The sequence below is a fragment of the Chrysochloris asiatica genome, unplaced genomic scaffold (genome assembly GCF_000296735.1).
Source record: "Chrysochloris asiatica unplaced genomic scaffold, ChrAsi1.0 scaffold00125, whole genome shotgun sequence".
NCBI classification, from domain to species: domain Eukaryota; kingdom Metazoa; phylum Chordata; class Mammalia; order Afrosoricida; family Chrysochloridae; genus Chrysochloris; species Chrysochloris asiatica.
In genome coordinates, this window is record NW_006408643.1 from 1,914,020 (window position 1) to 1,921,664 (window position 7,645).

Consider the following 7,645-nt stretch of genomic DNA (forward strand, 5'->3'; position numbering starts at 1 on the left):
AAAATCACTCTCTTCCTTGCTACAAAACATCTACCCTTGCATTTCCAACACTCACAATCAGTCTTGATAACCATTATTCACTACAGTATCACACGTAACCTATCTGTATTTCATTTCATCAGCTCCACCTAGACAGACTGGATAGTACTCACTGGTGATTCTGCCTTCCTCCATGCCCCCTAGCTCTAGGTTCCCTCTTGAAAGCTTGTAAGCCAGTCACTTCTTGCCTTTGTAGTCCCTCCCTCCCCATTTGGGTATCCAATGTCCAAGTTGCCCCTCTCTGTCCACTCTGTGTGTGAGGCTCCCTCGTATGTATGAATCTATGGGACCCTGTAACTTATTGAGGACCATGGTAATCTGCATGGAAGAGACCCATGCAAAGGCACATCTCCTACTCCACTCAGCCCACTGTCTCAGGCAAGAAGTGGGCTCTGTCGTTTCAGATCTTTTAATTTTTCAAGAAAACCAGAAATCTGGATGTTTGTGAAATCTATCATTTTGAAACAGAAGTACCATAATACCATCATGACCATTGTCACTCCAGCATGGACCACACCAAAGCTCTCTGCTGCTTGCCTCCTGCTGCCAGGTCTCTGTTCCAGGTCTGCACTCATAAACAATGCTCTTTTCTATCATTTTCTTTGTGTTGTCTTCCTCACACTATGGGTCAGAACCGACTGGACGACTGGACTTAACAACAGTCGTCATCAAATTAGTCCTGATGTGGTGCTACAGGATAAGCACTGGACTGCTTAACCACAAGGCCAGTGGTTGTAATCCACCAGCCGCTCCTTGGAAATCCTATACAGGGGTGCTATGAGTCGGAACCAACTCAACAGCACACCACCACCACCATCTTCATCAAGGTTTAATATGAGACATCTTTTCATTTCTCAAAATGAATTGGACAGATTTCCATCTTTTTTATATTCTAGAATAAGGAGGAAAATATAGGAAAGATTTTTTTTGCTTCTTTAGAATCTTTGTTGTCGATGTTATTAGATGACCTTGACTTGGTTCTGATTCACAGAGACCCTGTGAACAACAGAAGGAAACACTACCCAACTCTGTGCTATTTTCACAATGGTTGTGTTTGAGCCCATTGCTGCTGCCACTGTGCCAGTCCATCTTGTTGGGGATCTTCCTGTTTTTCGCTGACCCTCCACTATACCAAGCATGATGTCCTTCTCCAACAACTGGACTCTCCTGATAATATGTCCAAATATAAGAGACAAAGTCTCACCATCCTCAGTTGGAAGGAGCATTCTGGCTGATCTTCTACCAATCTCAATTCTAGCATATTCACAAGGTTATACAACCATAAATTCTACCTAATTCCAGAACATGAGAGTCTCCTCATTAGAAACTTTGTGCACACTAGCTGTCACTTCCCTCTGCCTCCTTGACTTGACCTTGACCATCAGTAATCTTCTATCTATCTCTATAGATTTGCCTGCTGTGGACATTTCATACGGATGGAACGATTCAGCATCAGGTCTTCTGTATCTGATGTAATACCTGGTGTAATGTCTTCAAGGCTCATCCATGATGTAGCCTATTTCATTCCTGTTGATTCCACTGTATGGGCATACCACATTTTCTTTATTCATTCTTCAGTTGATGGCATTTCAGTTGTTTCTATTTTTCTTTTACTACTATGTCCTGGTGTGGCATGGTGGGTTAATGCGCCAGACTGCAAAGCCGTTTGAACTGCAAGGTCAACCTTATACAGGGTCACTATGGGTTGGAAACCCTATACAGGGTCGCTATGGGTCAGAATCAACTCGATGGCACTTCACAACACAACAACAGCTATGACTAAACTGCTAGACATACTCATGTACCAGCTTTATGTGTATATGATACCCAGCAGTTGATATCTGGTCGTATGGAAACTCTATGCTTGATTTTTGGGAGAACTACCAAGCTTACCCAAAAAATTTACTTAATACAGTTTCAACAATGTCACATACAATTTTTATGTGTATCATTTTCATTTTTATTATTCCATAATAAGGCTTTCTTGTTGTTAAGTACCACTGAGTTGGTTCTGACTCATAACAACCCTGTATAGGATTTCCGAGGAGTGATTGGTGGGTTTGAACTACCGACCTTTTGGTAAGCAGTTCAATGTCACACCAGGACTCAAACAAAGCTTTAGTAGGATCTTTTATATTGTCTTTAATTGAATCAAGTTATCTAGGGAGTTTTTTTCTCTACAATTTCACATTTTGTTTACTATATATAGTTTTCAGACTTTTAATTTTTTTTCTTGTATTTTGAAATTTATTTTTAAATATGAGAGGATTTCAAAAAGTTTATGGAAAATGGAATTGAAAGATAATGAATTTTTCCCGTGGACATTTTGAAGTCCTCTTGTGTTTAGCTTACTGTTTATCCCTTCCTCTGTGACACAGACATTGCTTTTATAAACAAAAACTTGGAAGTTCATCTTCCCTCAAAAGGGCATGTGTAGTTTTTTTGTTCCCCTTCATATGTCACAAAGAGTAGATTCAAGTGTGTGGCCCTATTTCTTTTCCCAGCAAACATTTATCTGGTAGTGTAGTCATCTTCAGGTCTAATCACTCTGAATTCTGGCTTTGCAAGAGTCTGACACAGTCTCAAATTTTCACTTCCCAGAAGCTATCACAGGCCCACTGAGTAGCCCAAACGGTTGGACACTTCACTCCTAACTGAAAGGTTGGCAGTTCAAATCCACCCAGAGCTTCCTTGAAGATGATACGACCTGAATGGATGAAATAAACAAGGCTCATAATGTTAATGTAGAAAAACTATCTACAAACAGGGTCAGCTTCTTGGAAGGATATCTTCCAGCTAGGCCTTCTGCCCTGCCTGCCAGGCACTCCCTCTTGCTGGAGAAACTTCTCTGATGAATAGAGACCCAGGTTCCATTCACCTAGAAGCCTGAAGACAGGTAGAACGAGCAGCAGTAGGTACTTTGTCTCTTAGCCAGTCTCTCCTCCATCAGCAAGAACACACTGGAAACTCATCCCCTTTGCCTTCCAGACCTTCTGCCTCCTGTCACTGTGGTTCTTGAACTTCCTCATGCAGCCATTTCCCAAAGACAAGTCAGACTGAAAGAGGAAGGGAGTGGAACTGGTACGATTTCAAGGCTGTGAGCAAAGCAAGGGGTCAACAGGATCATGAGCGTTTGAGATATTCTTCCCTGTTGGGAACTGCAATGGGCTCTCTCTAAAAAGAGAACAAAGAACCCTGCCCTGACTGTGGGGATTTGCAGACACAAACCAATTCTTTCTGTCCACTCCTCCTCCGTTAGTGGGAAAGTTTGGGCAGGTGGACTCAGCTTCACCAGAAGGGGTGTCAGGAGCCAAGGACCTGGAACTCCAAGTGCAGTCTGATTCTTGGTATCCCAGGAGGTCAGGAATTCCACAGGATTGTGAGAGACTTGAGGCCAAAGCCAGGTTCCAGACCAGAGATTGGGATGCCTAAGAGAGCATCCAAATCTAGACTACAGAAAAAGGGATTCTAACAATAGTGAGATGAGAGCTGGCAAGTTCAATGGACAAGAGGGATAGCTGTCCAGAAAACATACCAGAAACTGTCTTTGTTCTGCCCAACCCACCAGGAGTATTCCCAGGGATCCACACCAGCCTCCAGCCTCCAGAAGCTGATTGTTGTACCAGGGACCCCACCCTGACGAAACCATCTCACTCTCTTGACTATTGTATTTCCTCCCACGTACTTGCGGAAGCTGAGCAACGAATTAGGAAGACTGGGGAAGAATGGACTCATTTGAATGATGGTGTTGGTGAAGAATATTGAATATAACATGGACTGTCAGAAGAACAAACAAATCTATGTTGGAATAAGTACAGCCAGAATGCTCCTTGGAAACCAAGATGCCGAGACTTTGGACATGTTATCAGGAGGGATCAGTCCTTGAAAAAGGACGTCATGCTCGGTAAAGCAGAGGGTCAACTGAAAAGACGAAGATACTCATCAAGACCACAATCCACCTGGCCAGACAGAGATCCAAGGCCACATGCACATGTTTGATGAGAATTAATGTTGGGTATCTTGATTAGACTACCAATCGTCTGTTAATTTTGCATATTAAGGTGGCTAGTGAGTTGCTATGATTCTGGAAGCTATGGCACCAGTATTTTAAATACCTGCAGGGTCACCCATGGTGGACAGGTTTTAGCTGAGCTTCTAGACAAAGACAGACTAGGAAGAAGGAGAGCCAGACTACTTTCAAACATTGAGTCACTGAAAACCCTATGAATAGCAGTGGCACACTGTCACATAGCTCCAGAATATTGAATATTAAAACATGAAAACACTCAAATAAAAACTACCTCTCTCAATCTCTCTGATAACTAACTATAAGTGTGACAAGCTGTTGGCCAATGACATATAATAAAAAACACTACTGGGCTGAATTTCCAGGAAGTCTCCTACAAAGTTGGGAAACAGCCCTTTGCCTTTCTGCTCTCCAGTCTGCTGGCTGGCATTTCTGTATGATGGCTGGAAGAGATGTCTTATACTGCCATGATAAGACTACATCTGGATGGAGGCAGAGATGGGGACATGGAAAGAGGGAGCAGCTGAGGACTCTAGATGTATGGGAAGAGAGGGACTATGAGCTAGCGGCCAGGAGGCAGACTTGCAGAATGCCCTTTGGTGATGTAAATTATTATATATGCCTTAGTGTTTTTGTTTTATTTTGTTGTTTTTGTTTTTTGTTTTTTTTAAAAGAGATAAAGTGAATAGAGAGAAATACTGTTAACTGATGGTACATTGTTGTTGTTGTTAAGTGCCGTCGGGTCGGTTCCAACCCATAGCGACCCTATACAGGGTTTCCGAGGGTGTAAATGGAGGGGATTATAATCATTGTAATGAAACAAGGTGTATGGTTTGTTGAATGTAAAACTGATGATCTGCCCTGTAAACTTTCACTCAATCTATAATAAAACTTAAAAACAAATACAAAAAATCATGATGAAGAATACCAGAATATTGTTAGATACAGTGCTTCATATATAGTGCTGGAAGATGAACCGCTTAGGTAGGAAGGTACTCAAAATACATTTGGGGAAGAGTTACCACCTCACAGTAGAGTTGACCATGATGATATGAATGGAGTAAAACTTTGGGGACTATCATTTACTGATGGGGTACAACTCAAAATAAGGAAAAACAGCTGTAACATCCATTCATAATTGGAACATGGAATGTATGAATTATGAATCTAGGAAAATTGGAGGTTGCCAAAAATCAAATAGAACACATAAACATGGATGTCCTAGGCATAAGTGAGCTAAAATGGACTGATACTATCCATTTTTAATTTGACAATCACATGATTTACAATGCCAGGAATGTCAAGTTAAAGAAGACTGATGCGGCATTCATCATCGAAAAGAACATTTCAAGATCTATATTGAAGTACAACACTGTCTCTGATAGGATAATATTCATATTCCTACAAGGAAGACCAGTTGATACCATTATTATTGAAATGTATGCATCAAACACTAAAGCCAATGATGACAAAATTGAAGAATTCTTCAGTCTGAAATTGATCAAACATGCAATCAAGCTGTATTGGTAATAACTGGCAATTAGAAAGTGAAGTTTGGAAACACAGAGGAAAGAGCAGTTATTGGAAAATATGGTCTTTGTGATAGAAACAATGCTGGAGATCTCATGATAGAATTTTGCAAGAACGAATTGTTCATGGCAAATACCTTTACTAAACAGCACAAAAGATGATTTTACACACGAACTTCACCAGATGGAATACACTGATATCAAATTGACTACATCTGTGGAAAGCAAGAAATTGAAGCTGAATTAAATGAAGAAGCATGTGGCATCAGGATTAGAGGAAGACTCATTAACAACCTGTGATATGCAGATGATTCAACCAAGCTTGCTGAAAGTGAAGAGGACTTAAAATACTTACTGATGAGGATCAAAGACCACAATTTTCAGTGTGGATTACATCTCAATGTAAAGAAAACAAAAAATCCTCACCACTGAACCAAAACACAACATTCTTATTAACTGGAGAAAAGATTAAAGTTGTCAAGGAATTCATTCTTCTTGGATCAACCATCAACACTCATGGAAGCAGCAGTCAAGAAATTAACGACATATTGCATTAAATAAATCTGCTACACAAGACCTTTCTAAAGTGCTGAAGAGCAAAGATGTCAGCTTGAGGACTAAGGTGCACCTGACCCAAGCCATGGTACGTTCAATAACCTCATATGCATGCGAAAGCTGGACAGGGAATAAGGAAGACTGTAGAAGAATTGATGCTTTTGAGTTATGGTGTTGGAGGAGAATATTGAAAGTGCCATGGACTGCCAAAAGAACCAACAGATCTGTGTTGGAAGAAGTGCAGCCAGAGTGCTCTTGGAGGCCAAGATGGCCAAACTTCGTCTCTCATACTTTGGACATATTGTCAGGAGGGACCAGTCACTGGAGAAGGATATCATGTTTGGTAAGGTGGAGGGTCAGAGAAAAAGAGGAAGACCCCCCAAGCGAGATGGATTGGCCAAGTGGCAGCATCAATGGGCTTAAGTATGGCAACAATTGTGAGGTTAGTCCAGGACCGGGCAGTGTTATGTTCTGTTGTACATAGTGTCACTATATGTTGGGACCAACTCTATGGCACCTAACAACAACAACATATGCATGTGAAAGTTGGGTAATGAATAAGCAAGACCGCAGAGGAATTTATGCATTTGAGTTCTGATGTTGGAGGAGAATATTGAAAGTACCATTGGCTGCCAAAAGAACAAACAAATCTGTGTTGGAAGAAAGACAGCCAGAATGCTCCTTGGAAGCCAGGATGGCCAGACTTCATCTGTCATACTTTGCATATGTTATCAGGAAGGACCAATTCCTGGAGTTGGACATCATGCTTAGTAAAATGGACTGGCACAATGATAGCAGCAATGAGTATAAGTGTAACAATGAGTGTTTAAAGGGTTCAGGACCAAGCAATGCTTCGTTCTATTGTGCATAGAGTTGCTATGAGTCAGCACAGGCTTGAAGGCACCTAACAACAATGAATTGGAACCGACTTGGCAACATTTAACAACAATAAGTATCTAGAGGTAGTTATCAGAACAGAACAATGGCATGGTTTAATAGAGTGTGTTCACGATATAACCTTTCACTTTACTTGTTGAATCTGCATGCTGAACATATAATCTAAGAAGCTGGGTATTCTGAAGATGACAGTGTTTGTTCTACATCCTACTTTGGTGAGTTGTGACTAGAATCTAAAGTGCAGCTACTGGTCTCTCCCTGTGCAGAGGGAAAAAGAGTGGTCAAAAGTGAAATCACTTAGAAACAACTAGTCCAATGGAATAATGGACATTATTCTCCAGGACCCTGAAATCAGAAGAACTAGATGACACCTGGCTACCATTACACCCTGCTCTGAAAGAGATCACATTAGAAGGTCCTGAGTAGAGTGGAGGAAAATATGGAACAAAACTCAAAAAATCATTTATATATATATATATATCAGGCTTGCTGGACACATAGAAACTGGTGGAATGTGAAGACTACGGCCCATGGTCATTCTTCAGGTCTGGGACAGAACTTACCCCTATGGCTCAATTTTTAGCCAAGCAGTAGACAG